General features: G+C 42.3%; 1 long non-coding RNA gene and 1 pseudogene across 1 annotated transcript; one reads left to right on the forward strand and one right to left on the reverse strand.

Moving 5' to 3' along the window:
- The first annotated feature begins 9,733 nt into the window (after positions 1-9,733).
- Positions 9,734-10,266, forward strand: LOC136196493 (uncharacterized). The gene is made up of 3 exons (XR_010672218.1): positions 9,734-9,807; positions 9,870-10,164; positions 10,226-10,266. It is a non-coding gene; the product is annotated as an uncharacterized lncRNA (long non-coding RNA).
- A 1,074-nt stretch (positions 10,267-11,340) lies between these two features.
- Positions 11,341-12,311, reverse strand: LOC136196894 (dynein axonemal heavy chain 5-like; annotated as a pseudogene).
- Between the last annotated feature and the right edge of the window lie 1,625 nt (positions 12,312-13,936).

Raw genomic sequence — 13,936 nt, forward strand, 5'->3', positions numbered from 1 at the left:
TATAGGCCTCTTTCCTTCTATACACTATTGCTATAGGCTCTTTCCTTCTATACACTATTGCTATAGGCCTCTTTCCCTCTATACACTATTGCTATAGGTCCCTGCAAGTAAGATACACCAAAATTCATCTCGTTAGGGAGGAGGAACGTTATACTCTCCTTTTGCGCTTGTCTGTAAATATCTGCAATTATGGTGTCCAACTACTATTTGTTTAACTAAGCGTCTCCTAATAAGCAAAAAGTGCTTAATAAGAGACAAATCATTTCTGTCCAAACCATACCTCGTTTAAGTGGTGAAGTTCAAGTGAGGTGTTCATTACCGTTGCGTCTCCCAAAAGGCAGAAATTGCATTATAAGGGACAACTCCTTACAGTCAGAACATTTGAGAGTAGATTGTCCAACTAGTTAAATAAACTTGCGTCTCTTAATAAGCAGAAACTGCGTAATAAGGGACAAAACATTGCAGTCCCAACCATTGACACTAGGTTGTTGAACCAGTTAAATAACCTTTCGTCTCTTAATAAGCAGAAACTGCGTAATAAGGGACAAATCATTGAGGTCTGAACAATTGCTAATGAGTGTGTCTCTGCAAGTAAGATACACCAAAATTCATCTCGTTAAGGAGGAGGAACGTTATACTCTTCTTTCGCGCTTGTCTAGAAATATCTGCAATTAGGGTGTCCAACTCTTTGTTTACCTAAGCGTTTCCTAATAGGCCAAAAGTGCGTAATAAGAGGCAACTCTTTGCAGTCCGAAGAATTGAGAGTAGGTAGTCCAATTAATTAAATAAACTTGTGTCTCTTAATAAGCGAAAAGTGCGTAATAAGGGACAAATCATTGCAGTCCGAACCATTGCAAATCAGTGTACCTTGTTAAGGAACAAATCATTGCAGTCCGAACCATTGCAAATAAGTGTGTCTCTGCAAGTAAGACATACCAAAATTCATCTCGTTAAGGAGGAGGAACGTTATACTCTCCTTTTTCGCTTGTCTAGAAATATCTGCAATTAGGGTGTCTAACTCTTTGTTTACGTCTCCTAAAAGGCAAAAAAGAGACAAATCCTTGCAGTCCGAACCATTGAAAGTTGGTAGCCTAACTAGTTAAATAACATAGCGTCTCTTAATAAGTCAAAACTGCGTAATAAGAGACAAATCATTGCAGTCCGAACCATTGAAAATGAGTGTACCTCGTTAAGTAGGAGGAACGTTACACTCTCCTTTTGCGCTTGTCTGTAAATCTCTGCAATTAGGGTGTCCGACTTCTATTTGTTTACCTAAGCGTCTCCTAATAGGCAAAAAGTGCGTAATAAGAGACAAATCATTTCCGTCTAGACCATACCTCGTTTAGGATGCGAAGTTCAAGTGAGGTGTTCATTACTGTTGCGTCTTCCAATAGGAAGAAATTGCATAATAAGGGACAACTCCTTACAGTACGAACATTTGAGAGTGGGTTGTCCAACTAGTTAAATAAACTTGCGTCTCTTAATAAGCAGAAACTGCGTAATAAGGGAGAAATCATTGCAGTCCGAACCATTGCAAATAAGTGTGTATCTGGAAGTAAGATACAGCAAAATTCATCTCGTTAAGAAGGAGGAACGTTATACTCTCCTTTTGAACTTTTCTAGAAATATCTGCAATCAGGGTGTCGAACCCTTGTTTACCTAAGCGTCTCCTAATATGCAAAAAGTTTGTAATAAGAGACAACTCCTTGCAGTCCGAACCATTGAAAGGTGGTAGTCCAACTAGATAAATAACCTTGCGTCTCTTAATAAGAAGACTCTGCTTAATAAGGGACAAATCATTGAGGTCCGAACAATTGATAATGAGTGTGCCCCTGCAAGTAAGATATACCAAACGTCACCTCGTTAAGGGGGAGGAAATTATACTCTCCTTTTGCACTTGTCTAGAAATATTTTCAATTAAGTTGTCTAACTCTTTGCTTACCTAAGCGTCTCCTAATAGGCAAAAAGTGCGTAATAAGAGACAACTCCTTTCAGTCCGAACGCTTGAAAGTTGGTAGTCCAGCTAGTTAAAATACCTTGCGTCCCTTAATAAGCGAAAACTGAGTAATAAGGGATACATCAGCGTCTCCTAAAAGGCAAAAAGAGCGTAATAAGCGACAAATCCTCGCAGTCCGAACCATTGAAAGTTGGTAGCCCAACTAGTTAAATAACCTTGCGTCTCTTAATAAGCGAAAACTGCGTAATAAGAGAAATCATTTCTGCCCAAACCATACCTCGTTTAGGTGGTGAAGTTCAAGTGAGGTGTTCATTACCGTTGCGTCTCCCAATAGGAAGAAATTGCATTATAAGAACTCCTTACAGTCCGAACATTTGAGAGTAGATTGTCCAACTAGTTAAATAAACTTGCGTCTCTTAATAAGCAGAAACGGCGTAATAAGGGACAAAACATTGCAGTCCGAACCATTGACACTAGGTTGTCGAACCAGTTAAATAACCTTGCGTCTCTTAATAAGCAGAAACTGCGTAATAAGGGACAAATCATTGAGGTCCGAACAATTGCTAATGAGTGTGTCTCTGCAAGTAAGACGCACCAAAATTCATCTCGTTAAGGAGGAGGAACGTTATACTCTCCTTTTGCGCTTGTCTGTAAATATCTGCAATTATGGTGTCCAACTACTATTTGTTTAACTAAGCGTCTCCTAATAGGCAAAAAGTGCGTAATCAGAGACAAATCGTTTCTGTCCAAACCATACCTCGTTTAGGTGGTGAAGTTCAAGTGAGGTGTTCATTACCGTTGCTTCTCCCAATAGGCAGAAATTGCATTATAAGGGTCAACTCTTTACAGTCCGAAAATTTGAGAGTAGATTGTCCAACTAGTTAAATAAACTTGCGTCTCTTAATAAGCAGAAACTGCGTAATAAGGGACAAAACATTGCAGTCCGAACCATTGACCCCAGGTTGTCGAACCAGTTAAATAACCTTGCGTTTCTTAAATAACCTTGCGTCTCTTAATAAGAAGACTCTTCTTAATAAGGGACACATCATTGAGGTCCGAACAATTGATAATGAGTGTGCCCTGCAAGTAAGATATACCAAACTTCACCTCGTTAAGGGGGAGGAAATTATACTCTCCTATTGCACTTGTCTAGAAATATCTGCAATTAAGTTGTCCAACTCTTTGCTTACCTAAGCGTCTCCTAATAGGCAAAAAGTGCGTAATAAGGAAAAACTCCTTTCAGTCCGTACGCTTGAAAGTTGGTAGTCCAGCTAGTTAAAATACCTTGCGTCCCTTAATAAGCGAAAACTGAGTAATAAGAGACAAATCATTGCAGTCCGAACCATTGCAAATGAGTGTACCTCGATAAGTAGGAGGAACGTTATACTCTCCTTTTGCGCTTGTCTGTAAATATATGCAATTAGGGTGTCCAACTTCTATTTGTTTACCTAAGCGTCTCCTAATAGGCAAAAAGTGCGTAATAAGAGACAAATCATTTCTGTCCAGACCATACCTCGTTTAGGATGCAAAGTTCAAGTGAGGTGTTCATTACTGTTGCGTCTTCCAATAGGAAGAAATTGCATAATAAGGGACAACTCTTTACAGTACGAACATTTGAGAGTAGGTTGTCCAACTAGTTAAATAAACTTGCGTCTCTTAATAAGCAGAAACTGCGTAATAAGGGACATATCATTGCAGTCCGAACAATTGACACTAGGTTGTCGAACAAGTTAAATAACCTTGCTTCTCTTAATAAGCAGAAACTGCGTAATATGGGACAAATCATTGAGGTCCGAACAATTGCTAATGAGTGTGTCTCTGCAAGTAAGATACAACAAACTTTATCTCGTTAAGGAGGAGGAACGTTATACTCTCATTTTGCGCTTGTCTAGAAATATCTGCAATTAGGGTGTCCAACTCTTTGTTTACCTAAGCGTCTCCTACTAGGCAAAAAGTGCGTAATAAGAGACAAATCCTCGCAGTCCGAACCATTGAAAGTTGGTAGCCCAACTAGTTAAATAACCTTGCATCTCTTAATAAGCCAAAACTGCGTAATAAGAGACAAATCATTGCAGTCCGAACCATTGCAAATGAGTGTACCTCGATAAGTAGGAGGAACGTTATACTCTCCTTTTGCGCTTGTCTGTAAATATCTGCAATTAGGGTGTCCAACTTCTATTTGTTTACCTAAGCAACTCCTAATAGGCAAAAAGTGCGTAATAAGAGACAAATCATTTCTGTCCAGACAATACCTCGTTTAGGATGCGAAGTTCAAGTGAGGTGTTCATTACTGTTGCGTCTTCCAATAGGAAGAAATTGCATAATAAGGGACAACTCCTTACAGTACGAACATTTGAGAGTAGGTTGTCCAACTAGTTAAATAAACTTGCGTCTCTTAATAGGCAGAAACTGCGTAATAAGGGACAAATCATTGCAGTCCGAACCATTGCAAATAAGTGTGTATCTGGAAGTAAGATACAGCAAAATTCATCTCGTTAAGAAGGAGGAACGTTATACTCTCCTTTTGCACTTTTCTAGAAATATCTGCAATCAGGGTGTCCAACCCTTGTTTACCTAAGCGTCTCCTAATATACAAAAAGTGCGTAATAAGAGACAACTCCTTGCACTCCGAACCATTGAAAAGTGGTAGTCCAACTAGTTAAATAAACTTGCGTCTCTTAATAAGCCAAAACTGCGTAATAAGAGACAAATAATTGCATTCCGAACCATTCAGAGTAGGTTGTCACACTAGCTAAATAACCTTGCGTCTCTTAATAAGAAGACTCTGCGCAATAAGAGACAAATCATTGAGGTCCGAACAATTGATAATGAGTGTGCCCCTGCAAGTAAGATATGCCAAACGTCACCTCGTTAAGGGGGAGGAAATTATACTCTCCTTTTGCACTTGTCTAGAAATATCTGCAATTAAGTTGTCACACTCTTTGCTTACCTAAGCGTCTCCTAATAGGCAAAAAGTGCGTAATAAGGGACAACTCCTTTCAGTCCGAACGCTTGAAAGTTGGTAGTCCAGCTAGTTAAATATCTTGCGTCCCTTAATAAGCGAAAACTGAGTAATAGGGGATATATCAGCGTCTCCTAAAAGGCAAAAAGAGCGTAATAAGAGGCAAATCCTTGCAGTCCGAACCATTGAAAGTTGGTAGCCCAACTAGTTAAATAACCTTGCGTCTTAATAAGGCAAAACTGCAAAATAAGAGAAAAATCATTGCAGTCCGAACTATTGCAAATGAGTGTACCTCGTTAAGTAGGAGGAACGTTATACTCTCCTTTTGCGCTTGTCTGTAAATATCCGCAATTAGGTTGTCCAACTTCTATTTGTTTACCTAAGCGTCTCCTAATAGGCAAAAAGTGCGTAATAAGGGACAACTCCTTTCAGTCCGAACGCTTGAAAGTTGGTAGTCCAGCTAGTTAAATATCTTGCGTCCCTTAATAAGCGAAAACTGAGTAATAGGGGATATATCAGCGTCTCCTAAAAGGCAAAAAGAGCGTAATAAGAGGCAAATCCTTGCAGTCCGAACCATTGAAAGTTGGTAGCCCAACTAGTTAAATAACCTTGCGTCTTAATAAGCCAAAACTGCAAAATAAGAGAAAAATCATTGCAGTCCGAACTATTGCAAATGAGTGTACCTCGTTAAGTAGGAGGAACGTTATACTCTCCTTTTGCGCTTGTCTGTAAATATCCGCAATTAGGTTGTCCAACTTCTATTTGTTTACCTAAGCGTCTCCTAATAGGCAAAAAGTGCGTAATAAGAGACAAATCATTTCTGTCCAAACCATACCTCGTTTAGGTGGTGAAGTTCAAGTGAGGTGTTCATTTCCGTTGCGTCTCCCAATAGGCAGAAATTGCATTATAAGGGACAACTCCTTACAGTCCGAACATTTGAGAGTAGTTTGTCCAACTACTACTAGTTAAATAAACTTGCGTCTCTTAATAAGCAGAAACTGCGTAATAAGGGACAAATCATTGCAGTCCGAACCATTGACACTAGGTTGTCGAACCAGTTAAATAACCTTGCGTCTCTAAATAAGCAGAAACTGCGTAATAAGGGACAAATCATTGAGGTCCGAACAATTGCTAATGAGTGTGTCTCTGCAAGTAAGATACACCAAAATTCATCTCGTTAAGGAGGAGGAACGTTATACTCTCCTTTTGCGCTTGTCTAGAAATATCTGCAATTAGGGTGTCCAACTCTTTGTTTACCTAAGCGTCTCCTACTAGGCAATAAGTGCGTAATAAGAGACAACTCCTTGCAGTCAGAACAATTGAGAGAAGGTAGTCCAACTAGTTAAATAACCTTGCGTCTCTTAATAAGCGAAAAGTGCGTAATAAGGGACAAATCATTGCAGTCCGAAACATTGCAAATGAGTGTACCTCGTTAAGGAGGAGGAACGTTATACTCTCCTTTTGCGCTTGTCTGGATAATATCTGCTATTAGGGTGTTGAACTATTTGTTTAACTAAGCGTCTCCTAATAGGCAAAAAGTGCGTAATAAGAGACAAATCATTTCTGTCCAAACCATACCTCGTTTAGGTGGTGAAGTTCATTTGAGGTGTTCATTACCGTTGCGTCTCCCAATAGGCAAAAATTGCATAATAAGGGACAACTCTTTACAGTCCGAACCTTTGAGATTACGTTTTCAAACTAGTTAAATAAACTTGCGTCTCTTAATAAGCAGAAACTGCGTAATAAGAGACAAATCATATCAGTCAGAACCTTTGACACAATGTTGTCGAACCAGTTAAATAACCTTGCTTCTGTTAATAAGCAGAAACTGCGTAATAATTGACAAATCATTGAGGTCCGAACAATTGCTAATGAGTGTATCTCTGCAAGTAAAACACAACAAAATTCATTTCGTTAAGGAGGAGGAACGTTATACTCTCCTTTTGCGCTTGCCTGTAAATATCTGCAAATATGGTGTCCAACTACTATTTGTTTAACTAAGCGTCTCCTAATAGGCAAAAAGTGCGTAATAAGAGACAAATCATTTCTGTCCAAACCATACCTCGTTTAGGTGGCGAAGTTCAAGTGAGGTGTTCTTTACCGTTGCGTCTCCCAATAGGCAGAAATTGCATTATAAGGGACAACTCCTTACAGTCCGAACATTTGAGAGTAGTTTGTCCAACTACTACTAGTTAAATAAACTTGCGTCTCTTAATAAGCAGAAACTGCGTAATAAGGGACAAATCATTGCAGTCCGAACCATTGACACTAGGTTGTCGAACCAGTTAAATAACCTTGCGTCTCTAAATAAGCAGAAACTGCGTAATAAGGGACAAATCATTGAGGTCCGAACCATTGACACTATGTTGTCGAACCAGTTAAATAACCTTGCGTCTCTTAATAAGCAGAAACTGCGTAATAAGGGACATATCATTGAGGTCCGAACAATTGCTAATGAGTGTGTCTCTGCAAGTAAGATACACCAAAATTCATCTCGTTAAGGAGGAGGAACTTTATACTCTCCTTTTGCGCTTGTCTAGAAATATCTGCAATTAGGGTGTCAAACTCTTTGTTTACCTAAGCGTCTCCTAGTATGCAAAAAGTGCGTAATAAGAGACAACTCCTTGCAGTCCGAACCATTGAAAGGTGGTAGTCCAACTAGTTAAATAACCTTGCGTCTCTTAATAAGCGAAAACTGCGTAATAAGGGACAAATCATTGCAGTCCGAAACATTGCAAATGAGTGTACCTCGTTAAGGAGGAGGAACGTTATACTCTCCTTTTGCGCTTGTCTGGATAATATCTGCAATTAGGGTGTTGAACTATTTGTTTAACTAAGCGTCTCCTAATAGGCAAAAAGTGCGTAATAAGAGACAAATCATTTCTGTCCAAACCATACCTCGTTTAGGTGGTGAAGTTCAGTTGAGGTGTTCATTACCGTTGCGTCTCCCAATAGGCAGAAATTGCATAATAAGGGACAACTCCTTACAGTCCGAACCTTTGAGAGTAGGTTTTCAAACTAGTTAAATAAACTTGCGTCTCTTAATAAGCAGAAACTGCGTCATAAGAGACAAATCATATCAGTCAGTGGCAAACAAAAAGATGCAGTTAACAGTGCTTCCAAAGACAGCGTCTTTCTTTTCTCTGTCTAGTGAGAATGACCGTGATCTCCTCCATAAGCGCGCGAAAGGGGTTCTCGTATTTCTTTCAACTTTTCTGAGACGTCGCTCTCGTTCGGCTGACACTGCGAATTCTTCTCGTTAGAGCGACGTTAGTGCCTAATACGCAAACATGATCACTGTATCCAAATCGGAGATGATTCCTTTGACGCTATCCGCAGCGTTGATGCACGCCTGCGTTCCCTTGGCACCCGCCTGGAGCGACGCCATCAAGGACGCAACCTGTGAACAAAACAAAAATTCTAATTTTAAATATTCATTTTATTGGGATGGACTCACGTGATTCGTGACGTGTCTCGCTGTGTCCGAGAGCTCTTTCTTTCCCTGAAATTGCTTTGGACACTTCCGGCACATTGCAACAATTCGCCCAATGCCCAGCCCAATTGTTGACAAGCCTGCTTCAATCGATCAGCAATCTAAAAGAAAATAGAGAAATATTATTAATTAATTAATTAATTCTTACGTCATCATTTTCGACTGTAGCAAGAGCTCCCCTACAATCGCTCGACATTGTGCAATAAATTGCCGTCGTATCTTTTGAGACCACGCCCAATTCAGACGGATTCGTTCTCGCTTTGCCAACCTAAAGATATGATGATGTCATCCTCACAATGACGTCACATCTGTTCCACTTATACTGTCTTGAGCTTTGACCATAATTGCTTTTGCGGAAATGCTCACTCTCCTGATACTCGGGAAAACGATTTGCTCACTTTACCACCAATTACGTCATCAAGCTTCATACAAATAATCAATAATAAATAATCATTGAAAATATATTTTCTTACGGTTCCAGCTGCCTGTGCAATTGTGTTCACCATTCCCGCCGTGAGTCCCGCTTCGCTCGCCGCCATTTCCAACGTACTCTTCAAATCTTTCACCGCTTCCGTCATGTTTCCAGCTGCGTCATTGATTTCCGCAAACGCTTCGGTCGCCGCCGGATTCCCGCCGCATTCTTTCGCCGCGTACATCAATTGGAGAGCCGATTCGGCGAGCGTCTTCGTCTGCTCAAGAAGCGACATCTGGAATACGTCAACTGTTGTTGCAAGGCGCCCAATCAATGTGAATGTCGCCAAGATCCCTACCATACATCCACCAAAGGTTGGAAAGGTGAAAATTGCGAGACGCCCGTATGCAACGCGCTCAAAGACAGTTGCAATGGCAACGGCGATTGCGTCTATCCAAGCACGTGTTCCTGTTATCCGGGTTTTGAGGAATTTTCGCGCAATTCCGGCGACGGCGCTTGCTTCGTTCCCAATTGTAGCGATGATCGAATCTCCAACGTACGCGCTCAAGGAAATTCAGAAATCGTCATGGGACCGGGAGGGGTGTGTCGGAACGGCGGCACGTGCAAAGTCACGAGACTAAATTCCACATTTCTACTCGAATTTCGCGGTGTCAATCGAACGTTCAATCATCAACTCACGTGCGAGTGCACAGTCAAATATACGGGCAATCTTTGCCAACGCATCAACCCCAATACGGCATATTTACCAATAATATTACCCACAGTTCTCGTGGCCGGACTCGTCATCATCGTCGTTAGCATTCAATACAAAGTGCCACGCATGCGCATACAAGATGAACTGATTGGTGCATTCGATTCGATGACGTCTACGTTCAACCGGATCGACGTTAAGCGCTTCAGCCATAACGAATCAATTGCGATCGTCTAGCGATAGAGGCATCTTTCCATTCAGCTTTGAAAACGTTTATATTCCCAACCCTACTATATATAATACTGATAGTAGTTTTTCTCCTTTTTTTCGTAGGGAGATCGAGCTGGATATCGCGGAGTTGAAGTCAATTTAAAAGTTTTCAACGACACTCAAGGCCAACCGGATCTCTCGTTCGAAATCAACTATTCATTTGAGCTCAACTTGACACTCCATTGCCCTGAAGACGAGTCAAAGTGTCGCGGTTTACTCTACAAGTATCTGAATCCGTCTACGCCAGTCAAGAGCGAATGGTGGGCGAAACCGTTGATACAGGAACGACGATTGTTTCTCTCTAATGTATCGACGACAGACGAGTGGATTTTCGGATTCAATTCCATTCCCGTGACGTGTAAAAAGAATATTCGCATATCTGAACGACGACAGACAATTTTTCTCTTTCTATTTTTTAGTTGAATGTGAATCCGGCTGCGGAGGTGGTCCGATGACGTCAAAAGAGACGAATTTCATGTCCAGGAGTGTGCGACGACTATAATAAGGGCGCTCAGAGACGTTTTCGCTTGAAGGAAGAGTTCTTCATCACAACGAGCGCGAATTTGTTGCAACTGGCAACTGATTTCTACGTCACTCTTTTCACCAAAGATAACCCGAGAGAATGGCTAGGTAGCCAACCTGAGGTACGTTGGTACATGAGTGCACTCATTATATTCTAGTGCGAAGGCGGTAAAGCTCTCCTTCCCGCTTGCCAGAATCTAGTTGCAGCTACGTTTCCCATCTCATTCGTCGCTTCTCCCACGGACGACGATCCGTCGTGCAAACTCCAAATGTTTCTTCCCGAAAACAAATTGGGATTTCAACAGTCCCCTTTCTGCGTCTATCAATCCGATCTTTGCGGACCCATTCTCCAGCGATGTGGCATTTTTAGCACGACAATCGACCAAGACAACTTGTCTCTCTATCGTCAATGCGCCTTCGACGTGCCAAACTTTCTCGAATATTGTCAATTGATACCGTACGTGGAACCGACGAAAGGCTACATTGACTGTCTTGGCGTCCACGTGACAGTGGCCATGTGTGAAGCGCTCTTCTTTCACAACGTCAATTGCACCGATCATCCCATTGCTTGTCGACGTCGCTGCTGGAAAACCGACTCGTCTCCACTCGGGCGTAAGTCTTCCTTACGTGGAACCTCTCTTGGAGCTGCTCGAGAGAAAACCGTCGGCTAGCAACGAAAAGAATTGGGGATCCGATTGGGAGTCCAAGTTGGATCACTTTGCTCTTGATGCTCTCCAATCCCATCTTTATTCCAGTCGTAGTCTGTCCATATCGTGTCCTATGTACTCTGATGCTGGATTCAAACGATCGTCAGGTCACAAGGTTATACGTGAGCTTAATTTGTATATTCGGAACGATTGGCCAACGAATCTGCTTGCTTCGATTTCATTCAAAGCCGGCAGTTTTTCTGAGAAAGTGGGCAAATTTCAGGTGATGTCGTCCGCTCTAAGTGAACACGCGGAGCCAACGCCAACGCAAGCCTAGTGTCAGTTTTGCATGCAATCTTTCAAAATTAGAATAAAAGTCTAATAATCGTTCCGTCAATAGCCAACTTGAGATCCAATAGAGTATTTCGGACGCAGGTAATGACGCGCTGCATGCGATCAATCTCCTGCCGAAGAAAGATATTCATGGGCGATAGGGATTCCCTGAAGTCGCGCCCTTGACCTAAGAAAAACATCCGCATAGCATCTCCCTATTAGAAATTCTGCGCATGTCTTCTCACACCTCGTGCGGAACGAAATCTTTGCGGTAGTTTGTCCAGTCGCTGAACGACGCTCTCTCGCGTCTCGCCGCCTCCAGCGGCGCTGTCTTTCGGCTGGATGCTGACAATAGTGTCGAAAACGTCCTTGGCGAGGCTCGTCTGGTAAGTGATATTGGCGTTCGTGTGCAGACCGAAGACTTCGGGCGAGTCGATGAGAGGATCGAAGCTGCTCGATGTAGTTCATGTATTGGGCCGCATTCGAACAGTGAGGAATCGAGTAGCCCTTGTATAAGCGAAAGTTCGTTCCAAACATGTGCTCGGCAAACCAAACCTGAAGAAATTACGTGACGCAAAAGGCGAAAATTTAACAGGAGACGTCAGAAACCTTGCAAAACGTATTCAGAAGTCTTTTGTCCATGTCGTCCGTAACTCGACCACCGTAGTGAACTTCTCCCAGCATGTAACGGACTGTGCTCCACGAGACACCCTGCTCGGCAAATAGTTGAATCGTTGAAGAGGATTAGAACAACGTACCCTTTTCAAGTCCATGTCGTCAATGTGATTCTGGACGAACTGCATGCTCGAATTCAAATCAGCGTTGTTGTACTCGTACGGAATGTTCCAGCCCAAGGGACCAAATTTGCGACGTTCCTACAAACAGTGAATGTAAACCCTCCTTTCCCAGAGTGAACAATGTCGTATCGTATACCTGGACTGTCGTGTGCAAGAACGCCACTGCATAGAGCATCGGTTTCCACTGCGGCATATTCGTCACGTCCAACACGTCCTGAGTAATACCTGTAAAAGACTTACTGTAAAGAGTTGACCCTTATAATGCAATTTCTGCCTATTGGGAGACGCAACGGTAATGAACACCTCACTTCATCAGCAATCAACGAGTACCATGCGGCAGATCGGATAGACTGAAGCAGCTTGCGCAAAACAGTATTTGCCATTATTTCTATGACTTCATTTATAATGTCATGACTACTGTATCTGCCGCTCTCCATCCATTTATCGACTTCACGCTTATTATCGGAAAGGCACCTCATGAACTGATAAAGATTCCCCTCTTCCTCAGAATGTCCGCGCACCGCTAAGCCCTGCCTCACCAACAATCGAATAGCACCCGCTTGAACAAGAAACATGTTTCTTCTTAGCGATTGATCTTTGTCCAAAGTAGATCTACCGGAGTCTGTTTTTGCTTCATCAGTCTTGAAATCGCTTCCTTGTGTGCTTCGCATTTCTCGTGCGCTCGAAATTTTTCAGGGCCTTTTTTCCAGTTTGAAAATCCAACCGACACAAAAGCTTGGTCTGACTTTTTGCTTATCGGAACAGCTTGACCAGATCCAAACGCCTGTCTGCAGAAGTGGCAAAATACAACGCAATTGGTCAAGCAGAACGTTAGCCAGGCATACTCACTGAACCACGAAAACTGTGGAGACCGAATCTGCTTGCCTTGCTTTTTCATCGTGGACTTGCATTCATCCGCCGACGGATGGTACGGATCGTCGTCTGTACAGCAATCAAGAAAACATTCAAGACGTTGGTTTCCTGTGCATTCAGGAAACTCTTCAGTTTCGTCTCCTTCCGTGACGATTTGGGGGTCCTCGTCATCCTCGTAGAAACGCAAACCGTCGTCGCTGCTGGTCTCTTCCGTACAGGTTCTTTTAGCGGCGCTGTTGCTGGAAGCGCTTGAGAGAGACGAGAAGAAACACTGAAGACGCGACTGCATGTTCCGGGAAATGCGGCAAACCCCGTACTAGCAGTACTGTACATGTATACAGTAGTAGAGATATTATGTAACTCTATTCCTAATAAAATTAGAGATTATGAAGAGTTAATTGAAAATGTCGAGAAGGCTCAGCTGGGGGGGCTAAGCCCCCCCAACCATCGAGTTGGGGGGGCTTTAGCCCCCCTAGCCCCCCCCTGTTCCGCCGCCTATGCTTTCAACTTTCCTTCACCGTACTTGTTCACTATCGGATTGTTCCAATGTTTAGTCTTAGATGTGTGATTCACCTCTCTTCAAAAAGTTTTACTATAAAGACTTTAGGATAGATCTACGCGACTCATACCCTCTTTGGATTTTGATCTATCTAAAAATCCGCTTTCGCTCGCCGCTACTTACGGAATCTCGCTTGATTTCTTTTCCTCCTGGTACTAAGATGTTTCAGTTCCCAGGGTTACTTTTTATTGGTTTCCTGTGTGGATATTCGACATTCACAATTTCTTATAGTCGACATTTCGTTTTTTTACGTCCATTTGGAACAACCTAGTCATCCATTCGTTACTCGTTAATACTAATTTTTATAGGTGTTGAAAGGATCGAACTTCCGACCATTGTGGTGTAAACACAACACTCTACCACCGAGTTAAACACCTAATTTCTTGCACAGGCCCCATT

Source organism: Oscarella lobularis, chromosome 16 (genome assembly GCF_947507565.1).
Source record: "Oscarella lobularis chromosome 16, ooOscLobu1.1, whole genome shotgun sequence".
NCBI classification, from domain to species: domain Eukaryota; kingdom Metazoa; phylum Porifera; class Homoscleromorpha; order Homosclerophorida; family Oscarellidae; genus Oscarella; species Oscarella lobularis.